General features: G+C 34.3%; 1 long non-coding RNA gene across 2 annotated transcripts; it reads right to left on the bottom strand.

Annotated features, from left to right (window-relative positions):
* Positions 1–11,763: 11,763 nt before the first annotated feature.
* On the bottom strand, positions 11,764–16,401 carry LOC127106152 (uncharacterized). Of its 2 annotated transcripts, none has more exons than XR_007795298.1 (4): positions 16,196–16,401; positions 16,044–16,125; positions 15,675–15,824; positions 11,764–14,457 (listed from the first exon to the last, which is right to left on the bottom strand). It is a non-coding gene; the product is annotated as an uncharacterized LOC127106152 (long non-coding RNA). The 2 variants fall into 2 exon arrangements; XR_007795299.1 differs by having other exon boundaries at positions 16,207–16,401.
* Positions 16,402–16,685: the final 284 nt, after the last annotated feature.

Genomic DNA, 16,685 nt, shown 5'->3' with positions numbered 1-16,685 from the left:
AATCCATAATGGTCCTAGGTTGAGGTTTCTATCTAACTTGCACATGCAGCAAGCTATCCTAAACAGGCAAAGCAAACATACACACAATTAGCACACACTATATACAAACAAAGTGGGCTCACACAAGGGTTAGGCTGTGAAACACAAGCCAACTAGAATCGGGTGTAGTTAGCTCTTAACCCTAACATTGAGAGTTAGGGTGAAGCAGATGAAATGGGAAGTGAGGGTAAGACCCCACAGCTCTTATCCCTGGCCTGGGAGAGCTTCAGACAGATGAAAGTATGGGAGTTCAGAAAGTGGGAACTCTTTTATCCACATGTGACTGACTCAACAAAGATCTTGGGTTAATATCCACAATGCATCAACACAAGGTGTGTGAGCAAAGTGGATGACACACTGACTAGCAGGAGATGGATTACACATCTCTTTTATCTGCCAATTGCCTTATCAAAGGACTTTTCCTGCTTGGCACAAAGATAAACATACACAAGCATTGCCTCTTAAGGAGGACTTCAGACAGGTTCCTGCCCAAGTAACAGGACAGGTCTTCCAGACTACATGAAGTCAGAGAGTTATACCTATGTGGTTAAGCAACCAAGCAAAATCAAGTTCAAAATGAACTTAAGCAACTTATGTACCTGTTGAAACATCACACAAGTCAGTTCAACTATACAGACAAACAGATAACATGAATATCAACAGTCAAACCCAATGAACAAAGGCATAAGCCACAACTCAAACTCAAATGAGTTAGCAACCCTACAAAACACACAATGTTAGTAGTCAAAAGCAAGCACCAAATGCTCAAGTGAGGTTGCATCATGAACCACATAACCTGGATGTTCAACCTGAAATCAAAGCTCAAAGATGAGACAAACCACTAGGTCAAGGCCTAAGGTCAAAGAGGGAGAAAAAATTCAGAACAGAACATGAAAATTGACATGAGTCAACTTCAATCAATCAAGAACAACATCCGAAAAATCCCATATCAATATCATTCACCAATTTCATTTCATGAACAAAATATGACAAGGTATGCACATTGTAAGCACATTGTGACAACAGAATGAACAAATGCACAATAAATCAAAAATGATTCAATTAATTTTGGAAAAAATCATGAGTAAATAGAACACACAACATGATCATCACACAAAAAATTAGATCATTTGGACATGATTAGGCATGGTAATCAAATTCATCAAGTCAAGGCAATCAAAACAAGCTTAAATGAGGCACCAAATGCTACATCAACTTAGCACAAGCCTAAAACAGAATTGACAAATGATAAACACTTCAAACCAAAGCCAAAACAAACTTCAATATGTCTAGAAACAATGTGCAAAATTTCACATTCATAGGACAAAGCACAAGCATTTCACAAATCATTGAAATTCATGACTATTCAAAAGCTTACAAATGACAATCCAGCAAGAAAAATCCCAATCAAATCATAAATGATTCCAAAAATTCCAGAAAAATTCATGATCATTCACAACATTCATATCAAGCATCATACAAAAAATCATGGAAATTGGAATTCATTTGATAGGGTAAACACATAGCACAAGATGAACATCACAAGGTGTGACACAAATTGTCACACCTAACTTATAAAAATCATAACTCAGCAATGGCAATTGATAAAAATGCAAACTCAACACCAAAATGTCCAGCAAGATGTCTAGTTTAAGCATGTAAAATTTCATGAGCATTGGATGAAAATTGAGCATTTCACAATTGATATACCAAGGCAAGATCAAAACATGACATGTATACACAAACCCTAGGGCAAAATTAAATCCAGCCAGGAACAGTTTGCACAATAATACTCATAAAATTCTAGACAAAAAATGTGACACAATGCAAAAAACCACATTTTTTTGGATGATTATTTATTTAGTTATGAATTTTTAAAGTGAGAAAAAAAATAAAAAAAAAACATGAAGGAAGCATACATGAACATGTGATGGAACAAATAAGAAAAGACTTTGGAAAGTGTCAAAACCAAGAATCGAACACGCTGCCTATTCAAATGAGGCTTTTGGCGCGCTGCATGGGGATTCCATGCAGCCAATCACGTTCAGCCTTAACGAAACATTAGGGAACAGTTTTACACAAGCTCAAAGCGTGGCCTAAAGTCCTGCGCTCATCTAAGGGAACGGATTTGAAACACAAAAAACCGTTGCCAAAGCCTTGTTCTTCTTCTTCAAAATTTTACGCACGCGAACAGTAAACTCAAGAACATCACCAAGAACAAATTTCTTGTTTCTTGCAATTAAACATACTAATGCCTAGATCTCTCATAGTACATCAATAATCAACCATTAATTTAACACGAAACAACACAACATGCAAGAATCGAAGGATTTAAGTTTCACCATCAAAACTTTAAACGCATGTAACTTCATGAATATTTCACCAAATCACTCGATTCAAATTGCAGAATTCTCACCGTTAAAAGATCTACAAGAACATATCAACAATTTCATGAATTAAAGAGATCGAAAAAGTGACCTCTTGAAGTGCAGCTTTCGAATCCACGTGTTTCAGCGCCTTGCAATGCTTCCAATGTGTTCTAGCAAGCTTGTATAAGTGTATGGATGAAGTCTTGATGCTTGATTGCACTTGATTCAACAAAATTTTGATTCCACCATTGATGACCTCAAGCTTTGGATATGCTTCAAACTACACGAATTGCTATGATTCTAGCTTCAATCTTGCTCCACAATGATGCTAGATGATGAATCAACCAAGAAAAATGCAAAGTGTTTGAAGAAAATTTGAGAAAAAGTGAGAGAGAATTTTGAGAGACTTTGGAAATTCTAGATCTAGAATTGGGAATTGTGAAAATTCTGTTATGATTTGTGTTATATATGCTTCACTAATCATGTTTAATTAACCTCTAATCAAATGCTAATGAAAAATGGTTAATTTGGAGGTGTTTTGCAAAAATTGGGATTTCACCCTTATGCATGGGATGCATGTGAATAGTGCACGAATTTGCAATGTATTTTCACTCAAAATAATATTTTAAGGCCAATGGAAGCAATGCCATGTTCAAAAAATGCACACATTTCAAATTCTATTTTTCCCTCCAAAATGAATTGAATTTCCAAATTTTTATGTGAATGGAATGCATGCCATGTAATTCCAATTTTGGAAACTAGAAGTTAAAACAAGAATGTTGCAAAAAGAGCCACTTGATTTGGACATTTGATGAAGAAGTTATGCTCATTTGAAGTTCCATGTTCATTTGACCAAGATTGATCCATATCTCTTCAACCATATATGAGAAATTCATGATCTTGGACTTTTTGGAAATAGGAGAACAATATCTACAACTTTCATGTTCAACAAAATTTCATTTGAAGCATTTTTGATGATGTAATCTTGAGGAGAAAACCTTTCCATTTTTGGCAATTGTGAATTACAAGTCACTTTCTATTTTTGGAAAGTTTTGTCCTGACTTTATTTTCTTCAAGGTTGATGTTTGAAATGTCAAATGAGACTTGTTTGAACATGAATGAAGTATTTCTAATCACTTCCCACCTCCAAATCCAACAGTTGACTTGTGGTTGACTTTTGCAGTTGATAGATGACTTGGTCATGCACAAATGAATTTGAGCATCAATCTCTTGATGAAATGGCTCCAAAATGAAACCCTAGCTTATACAAGCTCAATAAAACCATGTAATGATCCCCATCTCCATGAAAAACTCATCTCCTTGCAAAACCCTGATTGACACAATACAACTGATTAGGGTTGACCAGAGGTCAAAACCCTAATCCCAAGGAATCTAATCAGGCACAATGAACCTCCTGGTGATGATAAGACCATGATGATGGTGATGTACCATTGAAACCAAGATAATTATCAATCTCCTTGAGGAGCCAAGAAACCCTAATTGAAGCACAAACCCTCAGATGATTAGTGATCAATTCATGAGACCCTCAAGCTTGAATCTTTTAACCTCTTTATCTTCTGAGAAAGACTTAGGAGGATGACTTGCTTATTGCTTCCACATGATATGCAAATATGCAATGACTAATGTCCTACAAATGAAATGCAATATGCTAAGCTAGTCCCAAGAGAGGAGGGCAAATTTTGAGGTGTTACACAAATTGTGGAGTAGTTTGAGACTTTAGGTTCCCACAGATAACAATTATCTTTGGATCTGGATCCTCTCATAACTTCCTGATTATCTCCATTCGTCACAACACATAGCTCCTTAGTAAACTAAACATAGAACCCTTGATCATACAGCTGGCTTATGCTGATGAGATTCGCAGTTAGTCCTTTTACTAACAACATATTATTCAGTTCTGGAACTCCAGAGCTGTCCAGCTTACCCAAACCTTTGATTTTTCCTTTAGCACCATCACCAAAGGTCACATAACTGGTAGTGTGAGGTTGTATATCCACCAATAAATTCTCCATACCAGTCATATGTCTTGAGCAGCCACTATCAAAGTACCAGTCTTCTCTGGTAGATGCCCTTAGAGCTGTGTGAGCTAACCTAGCAAACCATTGTCGTTTCTTGATGGGGGCATTATGCTTATATGCCTTATGCTTAGGTCTGACATGAGGGGTTTGGTTAGGATAACCATGCAGCCTGTAGCAGAAGGCTTTTATATGACCAAACCTACCACATTAGTGACATCTCCATCTCTGAAATTTCTTCTTCTGATGGTTACTCATCCTGGTTCCCTGATGTTGAGACATTGGGTGTGACTTCTGCTTGAATTTCTGAACTTCAGCCTTTGAGCGTTTGAGTTCAGCTGAGGGTTTCTTCACAAAGCCTAAACCAGACATGGTTCCTGACTTCTGTCCCACCTTTAGGATCTCTTCCAAAGTGTTCGTTCCTTTATTTAGCATTCTGATGGATTTTGTCATTTGATCTAGCTTGGAGGTCAGCAAGGTTATCTCACCATTTAGATCATCTATGACTGTCAGATGCTTTTGTTTCTTATCCTCCAGCTCCTTGATGAGTTTCTTCTGTTTTTCTCCTTGTACACGCACTTCTGCACTTTTGACACATAGCTCTTTATATGATGCATCAAGTTCATCAAAGGTCAGTTCATCTCCACTTGAGTCATCATCAGTGGCACAAACACTAGTTAGTGCAGTGACATGTTTAGCAGATTCTCCTTCAGATTCACTCTCAGAATCTCCTTCAGACCATGTGACAGATAGCCCTTTCTTTTGCATCTTGAGGTAAGTAGGACATTCAGCTCTAACGTGTCCAAAACCTTCACATCCATGACACTGGATTCCCTTGCCTTGGTTGAACTTTTCTTCAGGAGTTGATCTTTTCCTGATGTCAGATGAGATGTTCTTGACATTTGGTCTACCTTTTTTATCAATCTTCTTTACGAACTTGTTGAACTGTCTCCCAAGCATGGCTATGGCTTCTGATATGCTTTCAGCACCTCCAGTACTTCCTGCTTCTGAATCCTCTTCAGTATTTGATACAAAAGCTACGCTTTTGTTCTTCTTTTCAACATTCTCACACAAGCCCATTTAAAAGTTTGGAGAGAATCAATAAGCTCATCCACCTTCATATTGCAGATATCCTGAGCCTCTTCTATAGTAGTGACCTTCATGGCAAATCTCTTAGGTAATGACCTGAGAATCTTTCTTACAAGTTTCTCTTCAGCCATTTTCTCACCTAAGCCACCAGAAGTGTTGGCAATTTCAAGAATATTCATGTGGAAGTCATGAATAGTCTCATCCTCTTTCATCCTCAGATTTTCAAACTTGGTGGTCAGCATCTGAAGTTTAGACATCCTCACCTTGGAGGTACCTTCATGAGTTATCTTGAGGGTATCCCAAACTTCTTTAGCCAGTTCACAGTGATGCACCAGTCTGAAGATGTTCTTACTTATTCCATTGAACAGTGCATTCAAGGCCTTAGAGTTTCCAAGGGCTAAAGCCTCTTGCTCCTTGTCCCACTCTTCTTCTGGAATTTGCATAGTGATTACATCTTTTCCTGTCTTCGTTGGATATTCCCATCCTTTGTTGACAGCTCTCCAGACTTTGCTATCTAGAGACCTCAAGAAGGCTATCATACGAGGCTTCCAGTCATCATAGTTAGAACCATCCAGCATGGGTGGTCTATTTGAGTATCCTACATCCTTGTCCATGGTACTAGAAAGTAACTTCCCTAGATCTCACCCAGAAATTAACAGGCAGGGTGCCTGCTCTGATGCCAATTGAAATTCTAGTTAACAGACTTTCGATGTCACACGGGATGCTACGACATCCAATTCTGCGCAGACAAGAATTAGGCAGAACTTAAAAATAAAGTGCAGTAAATAACACAAGGAATTGTTTACCCAGTTCGGTGTCACACACAGCTACGTCTGGGGGCTACCAAGCCAGGGAGGAAATCCACTATTAGTAGTATTAATTCAGACCTTAAACCAACTGTTTAATCCTATCACTTAATACCTACCCAATGCAATTTCAATCTTACTCTAAGATCAGAGTTCCTACTCACTCCCCCTCAATCACCTCAGTGATTACAACCTTTAATTATATTAAAGTTTATAATGAAGTCACACTTCAAACAACTCTTGATTGTGCTTAACAACTTTAATCAAGATACACAGCACTCACGCTTAAAAGCTTAGAGTGACACAACACTTACAACTCAATGAACACCCTAGTCCAATGCACTCATCTAGGTGATAATTGCTTGGCTCACAAGATACACCTAATACAAGACACACAAAAATACAGCAGTGAAGTATGATGGAACAATAAAATCTTCATGCCTAAAATCCCTGAGTTCTGAATGAAGGATTACCATCCTTTTATATTGCAGCACTTGGGCCTTGTACTTGTATTTCCTAAAATTAAGGTCAAGCACGTTAACCTAATTTCCACATATTAGGGTACTAACAAACAGGCTATTTGTTAGGTTCATTAATTGTAGCTCAGTTGTTAGTTTCCTGGATTTTAGCTCAGCTGTTGGATTCCTGAAAAATAGCCTGAGAAAAATACTGAAACAGAAAAACTAACCATCCTACAATTTAGCATATGCTGTCAGGATTGAATGTCACAACATTCAGTTTGACGTCCAGAACATAGACCATATGCTAAGTCTGTTATTTTTCTGAAAAAAGACTGTACAAAATGCTGTACTGTAAAAGACCAACCAGTCTATACTTCAGTATCAGCTTACAGTAATAAATGTCAAAACATCCAATTTGACATTTACAGAATGGGCCTTATGCCAGGTCTGTTATCCTCCTGATAAACAGACTGAGATACATACTGAACTATAGCAGAAAACCAACCTGCCTATTATTCAGTATATGCTGTCAATGATGAATGTCATAACATCCAATTTGACATTCAAACAGTAGGCCTTATGCCAGGTTTGTTATTCTCCTGAATAAACAGACTGAGATAAATATTGAGTTATAACAGACAACCAACTATTCTAAACCTCAGTATCTGCTGTTAGGGATGAATGTCATAACATCTAGTTTGACATTCAGTAAATCCTGTATTAGCTAAACCTGCAGCATACTACTCAAGTATGTCATGACATTAGTCAAGACATCAGAGTACAGTTAGATGTTCTAACACATAATTCAGCCAATCAAACATCTCCAAAGCATGTCAAGACATCAGTTAAGACATTATAGTCCAGTTAGTGTTTTACCATAAAATGCAGCCAATCAAACTACTACACAAAGCCACTTTTATGCTCCCTCCTGCAAAACAAGTCTCCTCCGTAGTCACTAGATGTCTATAATCTTGGAACTTTATGCCAACATCGTCACCTTCATCACTCGTAAGTGAAATATCTTTTTCTTCCTCCTCCTCCGATGAAGCTTCAGATCTAGATTCCGACCCATATTCCGATGAAGAAATGAGACCTTCATGGTTCCATTGTAAGCAAACCTGAAGAGGACCTTGAGAATCTTCAAAAACTTTGATACAAAATACTTAAACGTTGATTTGAACATTGAAAGTTTCGTTCAAAACAAAAATATATTGGGTTCTAACCATGAAACTAGCAACATTCATATTGGTTTGGTTCTTAGTGTTCTCGTCGGAACACATCTATTTTCCCAAAGGAGCCATAATGAACTCAAAAAAGCTTGGAAACCAAGCATGGCAAGGAACACCCTAGCATCGGACCCAAGTAACTCTCTCCCTTTCCACATCTGAAGGCTAGGATTTCCTGATTTCCTTAAACCATTGGTAAAGCCAGTCACAACCTTCTTCCATTAAAGCTTTAATTTCTTCTTCTTCCCTTTCCTCTTAGATTTGCCCCCAAGGGACTAACACGAACGAAAAAGTAACCTTCATTATTGAAGATCTCTTGAATGCTATAAGATAAACCAACATTCTCGACTACCCCGGCATATACCTTGTTGAATCTAACTAAGTCAGTGTTCTTAATGTTAAACTCCAGATGAGCAAACACTGGTTTGTTCTTCACTCCTTTAGGCCCTTCCCTGAAGTTGTTCTTTATTGCGTTAACATAGGATCAATTATTTACAATGTATCCATGTCTGTTGACTGAAAGTCCACCCTTGTATGTCGTTCGAGCATGAGTTATTTTAGTTATGGCGTTACGATGTATGTTATTATTCACATCTTCGCGATAATCTTCCCTAACCCCATGATGTTCCCTTCTATAACTTCTTTCTTACTTTCTTTGTAAGCGTGGGATGTTAACAAATATCTTTCTCTTACCCATGAAGATATTATCCAACTTCGTAGCTAGTACCCTTTCATTCATCGCGTTAAAATACCTAACAAATCCATATCTGATACCTCTTATAACTCTTTTGTTAGGTATTACCACATCAACTTTGAACTCCTCATACATCTCATTGGCTCCTATATCTTCTAGGAATGTTGTGAAAAAGAAAGAGAAGACAACCTTGTTCCCCTCTTAATAATCTGAACCAGAACCATCGACTTTATCCCGTCTTGTTCCTCCTTATCTTCTCGTGTTGTCAATGTTTTAAAAACCAGACTAAATTGGCCGATTCAATCGGTTGAGCCGGAAACCGCAGATGAGTCAGGTTGGATCAACTTTATAAAACTGCTAGTGGGTCAAAACCGGAGTAAAACCAGAAAAACTTGATTGAACCAAAGAACGAGAGTCGGATTTGTAAAATTGTTCGGTTCAAAAAAAATGCATCAAATTGACCATTTTTTTAAATTTTAATATGTCAATATCAAAACTTAACATACATTCTCAATCACAAAAAATAATTTCATGTTTTTATACAACCGTATAAACTTGTAAGTTTTGTCACTCCATTATAGTTTTTCTTTCAACCACACTCAATCATTATCACGCCGTTTCTTTCAAACATAGTCACGATATCTAACTCAATATTGATTGTCACAGTCAATATATTTAAACATTATTTTAGTTATTATATTCTATTATTTTAATTTTTATTTGAATTAAGTTATTTTATTTTATTGTAATTCTTTAATTTGGTCAAATTATTTTTAAATGAAGATTGAAATGAAACGTAGAACTATGTTATGTTATTATATATATTATCGATATTGTTGTATTAAATTTGTAATGAATTTTGAAAATATCTATTTTCTTAAAAGTTATGAATATATGATTATATGTGATACATTTAGTTTAATATTATTAGTTTATTTAATAAACGATTCAACTGTAGGTTTAATTTATTGAACCAATTGAATCTTAAATTATAATTTTTTACGTGTTTAATCTTCGATTCGATTTTTAAAATATTACCTATTATGTTTTTGAACAAATTTCCAGCCTTCGTCGTCCATATATTGTTAGCTTTATTACTTTGTAATTTATTTGAAATTAAAATTTTAATTGTAGCTTCAAAAAACTTGCGGTGGGATGTACCCTAAACGTATCTAAGCGTGTTTTAAAGTCTGAAAGGGAGATTTGTAAAAATATTTTTTACTTCCATTTTCTAAGATTTGCCGCAGTCGCTTAGATATGAACACGCAAAAAAATCAAAACTAATAATATTTAGCTTTATCATGAAAAACGCAACTGCAATATGGATTATTTGAAAATGGAATCTTGTAAATTTTGACCATGGATATATCTTTAGAAAATAAGCAATCCGACAAAATGGATAACTGATAAGGTCCCATTCTGTGAATTGGTAGACCAAGTTTCAAACGATACCAATATTTTCATATAATACATTATGACGACATGTACCATGTAACACGTGCTTAGTGCTTTCAACTATTAAAACATCGTTTCGTTTGAAAAATGAAAAAGAAAAAAAATTATACAACGAATCTTTTCTTGCAATATAATATAGTATAGGTGTTTGCAATTGTTTTTCTTTCTCTGGCGTGGAACAGTTTGTATTAGCCTATAAATAGTTACATATATGCTGTATTTTTTTATTAAAAAAAACATATAACAAACCAAAACGGAAAACGACGAATATACCACATGTTTGCCGAAACTCGACAAAAATAGGTATCAGGTCAAGAACAAAGGAAAAACTATACCACAAACAACAAAAAGGCTCCAAATAAATGAGTTGCTCATGGCACTGACCATGTATTTATTGGTGTTTTTAGTAAATTAAATTTTAGTTCATTTAAAGAATTAAACTAGAAAAAATTATAAGGACACTTTATATGAAATATTTGAGAAAAGTGTAATATTATTGTAATGTTTATGTTTGAATTTAAAGTAATTGAATACAAGTTGAAAGAAATAAATGCAAAAGTATTGAAAACTGGATAAAGTAAATGAAGATAATGAAGAACAAATGCAATTGATTAAAAATGTTTTGAATTTAAAAGTGGAATATACGTTCATACATTTCTCACAAATTATTGATCTTTGTAACTCGGATATGTGAATTTTATAGGAAAAAAATGAAAATGCGAATCCTATTTCAAAAAACGAAATCTACTTATATTGTAAGTACATTAATAATTGTCAACAACGGTTACTCTTCAGAATCCGACACGTCTCTTATTACGCGGACTCTTGTCTTCTAACACTTCAAGAAAATTTCATTTTAGCATCGGCTAAAAGCCCTCTCTAAAAGACTAAAAATCGACGTTACAATATGTTAGCTACGACTTAGCGTCAAGGACGGCGCGGACACCCTAAAGGTGGAAGCATAACATACTGACGAGTCGTCGCTACCATTAGTGTCGGCTTGAAAAACACTAGGCTGACACTAAAATTACAACAATCGACGCTATTTTGTAATATTTTTTACCTATAGTGTCAGCTATTATCGACGACAACTTTCACATAACGGGGGTTTAAAGCGACACTTAAATATTCTCTTCAATGAGTTAGCGTCGATTCTAAGTGACAACCTTGTCTAACTATGGCCAGTTAGCATCGGTTAGTAGAGACACTAGGGTTGACTTTATTGAATTAACAGAGGCCGTATTAACCACTACATATCAATAATCGTGTATTACAGTGTTGCTAATAATCGGCGCTAGAGGTTTTCTAGTTTTCTATTTTACATTGTAGCGTCGATTATGGTAGCCGCTATAACCCTATAATTGTGTTATAGCGTCGATTATAGCCGCCTCTAGTGTTTTGTTTTTGGGTTTTATTTTATTTTTAATGTAAACCTATTTAAAACCAAATTTATTTGCTACATGAAATTTACCGAAACATGTTTTTAATTTCAAACTATTCATTGATATATTATCACATCAAAATTCTAACACAAGATAACAAACTTGTGTAAATCCACGATATTGCTACTTTAATTAAGATGTCAAAGTTACATCAAAATATTGACACAATATATTAAACTTGTGTCCATCCACAATATTACTACATAAAGATGTCAAAGTTAAATCAAAATACTAACACAAAATATCAAACTTGTGAAAATCTACAAGAATTTGAACAAGTTCAAAAACTAAGAAAAAGACAATGCATATGACTCAACATCTATCACTCATTTCCTTTAGATCTACTGACTGCTCATCAAAGTCATCATCGTAATGACCATAAGTATTAGGATCGACACTAGAAGGAGAAATGGAAGGACCCGTCTGACCCGACTGCCAAGCAAACATCTATTTATGAAATTCTTCAAATTTCCTTTTCAAATTTTTTGTCTCGGCTTTAGCTTCGCTTGCACGTGCATTAGCTTCGTCTGCATGTGAATTAGCTAATGCAACCTCTTCACGTGCTCTAGAAGCCTCAGCTCTAGCCGCCTCAATGGCTTGGCTCTCCGCTTCTCTATTCGGGTTTGAAACGGTCACTTGTGTCAAGATACTCCATACTGTATGTTGACCGTCATTCGGGCAGTTCCGTAACACCGGCCTCGTGACCTACCGCCGACAGCTTCTTTCCATAATTGTAGCTTTTGTAATCCATCCACATTATTATCATTTTGTGTGGCTTGTGTCAAACGGTTCCGATAATCATCATGTACAACACAAGATGGTAATCAGTACAATATGAACAACTCAAACATTTTACTAATATGCCCGTATGTCCTTGACAACTTGAACAAACAAACATTGCATCAAGAATTCTTTTTCGAAAAACACGACTTAAAACTTAAACTATTAAAAAAAGTATAGAATGAACCGAGTCCTCCACAGAACAATCACAATTTGAAGCAATCATTCATGAACCAAGACATTAAAATTACACACAGACTCTTAGTCACATAATGAAATTCAATCACCAAAGAGAAATCAGATGATACAAACCAAATTCAAATGCAAAAACAACACATGCAAAATATATAGAAAGTAAAACAGCCTTCTGTTAAATAGTATAATTAGATAAAAGTCTAAGTTATAACCATAACACAAACACTTGCATATTAAAATACAAAAACACTTGCATAAACACAAACAGTTATAACCAGACAACATTAAAACTCCCAAAACAATCCCATTAGTTCAAATTCAAAGTTCATCCTCCATTCTCAAATACTCCCATATATCTCCTTGATGCAACAAAACAATTCCATTAGGATCAACTTCCTACAATCCCGTTTAGACTTAGCAGCTACCCCAAAACCCAAGGTCCATATGCGGTGTGCGTATCCTTGCACTTTCTTGTCTTCTGATAATACATATCCACGAATTCATCATCTATTTTTGGATGAATGGGACAGAGAAAAATCAGTCATTAAGACTTTGAAACACTTGAATAACTTCATGATTAATCCTAGGAATGCAAGTGGTTGGTTCTTCTTTAAATGAAGGATATCTTGAATTTGATTTGAGATGATTTAGGTCATGTCAACTTCCCATTCATAACTCTAAGTAACTCACTCAAGGACCACTCATGTTCATATAAAACATACAACCATGCCAATTCAAAGTTCTTCGAACAAAAGCATAAACATAAGACTCCAAACATCCAGTTCAGAAGCACAAAATTAGCACATGTCATGAACACATATAATCATCTAAGAAATGCAACATAAACAAAGCATACATGGCAAAATATGTGAAGTTTCTTTACCAACACAGGGAAAAAACTATGAAGCACTACCTCCACCAAAAAAAACTAGTAATTTCCAATTAGATGACAAAGGTGACTTAGCAGAATAGCAATTAGTAACTCAGGTTAGAATAGAAATTAGCAGAATAGCAATTATCAACTCAGGTTAGAATAGCAAATAGCAAATGGAATTATATCAAAAGAATCCAAAAATCTCCTACAAAAGGAAGAGATAAGAAAGGGGAAATGATATATGTTGCTATGTTTTTCCAAGATAATGTGTGAAGTATGAAGTGTTAGTACTAATGAATATAAATAAGTTCCTTCAGCACCTAATCATATAATTACCATTTCTTAAGTCTTCTTCATTAAATCTAAAGTTAGCAGCAAAGTATAATGCTAAGGATTCCATTCTGAAATGTCTAGGGTAATGAAATTGGCAAATGATCCTGCTTTAACTATATAATATTTTTACGAATCAACACATATTGGATGGGATACTTTCGTACAATATAATGAGAAAAAGAAAGTTTTAAAAAGTCACCTAATGTTACAAGTACAAAACAACATTTGCCCAATACTAACCATCCACAGCAAAGTTATTAAACTAAACTAAAAAAAGAAATGACTATAATGCAGACATAAATCAAAAGCAAGCCTGCTAATGAAACCACATGACATGATATATCCAGCAAATTCTGAGATTTAGTAATGATTTAACTCGGATAACATGCTACAAAGTTTTATTTAATCACAATTTAATTTTGAAGAACTTCGGGTCCAATATTATAATTCATCTTTCAAACTCTTAAAATCAACTCTAATTTCATCTGAAATTAAAAATAAAAGTTAATGGAAATTGGTCACCATTTCACAAAGATGATAGAATGAGGAAACAACTTACATATTATTTACACTTCAGTAATAACATTTATGGGGACATGATCCCTTTCCAATCAACAAATTGCTTGCATATACGTACACTTATATGTTAAGATAAAACCTACAACAAATGCAACCAACCAAGTTTAAGTTTAACCTCAACAAATTCAAGTTGCATAGAGACTTGGGGAATTAAGATAACATAACTATAAACTAAAAATATTTTCAAAAAAAATCAACTAATGTTATTTCAAGTACAAGAAGTCGACACAAATTGCAGAAGGCATGAATCTGGTCCATATTTTCTATGATATCATTAGATAAATCATAAATGTGAATACATATTCATTTGAATAAAATTATAGTGTTGGATATTGGCTATTGAACCTAGCACTTCCTCTGATAGGGTTCAAATTTGGAACATAACTTCCATTAAACAAGTAAATCCAACCTAAGCACATAGAACAATGATGAAACATATTAGCAAACATACCAGCAACACTCTGTTTTGCAGTACACATCATTAAATTTGTGTGGTAGTCCTTAAACATTTTAACATACAAGTGACAATCAAAGAATAAAGAACCCAATTCCAATCTTAAAAAAAACAAATCACTATCCGTATAATGAAATTCACAATTGAAGAACCAACGGAAAACGCTAACTATCAAATATATTAAACCTAGCACGAAGTTTCTCAAGCAAGCAACATATTTCTTCAACTCATAATGAACAACAATCCATGAAGTAATCAGCAAACACAAGGAATATAACAAACATAAATTAAAATATAAGTTGCAGTCAGGGATTTGAAGAATCCAGTAGATTGGCGCTTCATAAACCTCATGCACAAGTGGCATAAAATAGCATACATTGAAAGCTTCTATTCCTACTAGAAGACCAACTTTGGCAGCTGGGAATTCAATCATATGGGTTCTAATGGAGCTACCACGATTGCAGTTTTGTTCTAAAATGATTGAAACGATCCAAATAGCTTTCAAAGTAATTGAAGGTGTATGTGAATATTTGTATACATACTATCCAAATAGCTTTCAAACATTTACAAATGGTGAACAAATATGCATTATACAGGATAATTGAACAAATAGTAGCCACATTACTTTAAATATTATCAAAAGTGAGAAAATTTCAAGTAATTCAATTAAATAACAATCTCATTCATGCCAATAAAAGAAAATTTCAAGTAATTAAATTAAATAATCAAAGCATTCATGCCAATAAAATAAACTGTCAAGCAATTTAACTAAATAATCATGTCATTCATGCCCATAAAATATATATTCATTGGCCAATTTCAATTAAATACTAAATGCTCACTTTTGCAATTTCCAAGTGGTTAACCTTCCCTGATCTTGAAGGTGGCAAAATAATTCCTCGCCCGAGTTAACAGGTCTTTGTCCAAACCGTTTGCATTCTGTGCAGCTTCTCCAATACCATTGTTTACCACAATATTATCAACTTTGGGCACTTGAAAAAGAGGGAAAAAACAATATTCAACATTGCAAAATCTGATTAAAAACATCTTACATATCATGCCTAAAAACACCACATTTTTAACTTTAAATAACAATATTGAAAAACCCTATCAACCCAAAAAAAAATTACATGTCACAATTAGGTGTAACCAGGGTACAAATGAAGTAGAAAACGGTGATAAATACAAATGAAGAAGAAACTTGTTCATACCTGGAGAAGAAACGGTGGAGATTGAGTGATTAATGGAGATTGAGAGATGAACTTAGGAGACTGTGTTTGTGCTCACCATTATCTAAATAAACATAAACAAAATTAGATGAATGAATGAAAATTAGATGAATGAAGGAGAAAGGATTACAAACTTGTGGATTACAAACGCAATGAGTTCTTCTCTCTAGTTCTTCTCTGAATGATTCACCGCAAGGAATTCTTCTCAAGATTGAGAGCTGGAGAGATTATGGTTCTTCCTAAGAAGATTGAGAGATTGAGAGGTTAGTGTTCTATACGGGTTTGAGAGCTGAAGCGAGGAGACTGAGATTGAGAGCTGAGCGTTTTTCTTCATTTTTATTTGAGGTTTGTTCTTCTTATGTTTTTATTTTACCTTATTATATAAATTTTTAGTTTTCACTTTATTTAGTTTTATTTTATTAATTTAGTTGTAATTTTATTTTATTTTATTAATATAATTTTGATTTTATTTTATCAATTAAATTTTAATTTTGTTTTGTCTTATTTTAAAACTAATATATATATATATATATATATATATATATATATATATATATATATATATATATATATATATATATATATATATATATATATATATATATATATATATATATTCGGTAT

The sequence above is a fragment of the Lathyrus oleraceus genome, chromosome 7 (assembly GCF_024323335.1).
Source record: "Lathyrus oleraceus cultivar Zhongwan6 chromosome 7, CAAS_Psat_ZW6_1.0, whole genome shotgun sequence".
In the NCBI taxonomy this organism is placed as follows: domain Eukaryota; kingdom Viridiplantae; phylum Streptophyta; class Magnoliopsida; order Fabales; family Fabaceae; genus Lathyrus; species Lathyrus oleraceus.
Note: the sequence above shows the minus strand (reverse complement) of the source record. Positions and strands in the feature narration are given on the sequence as shown.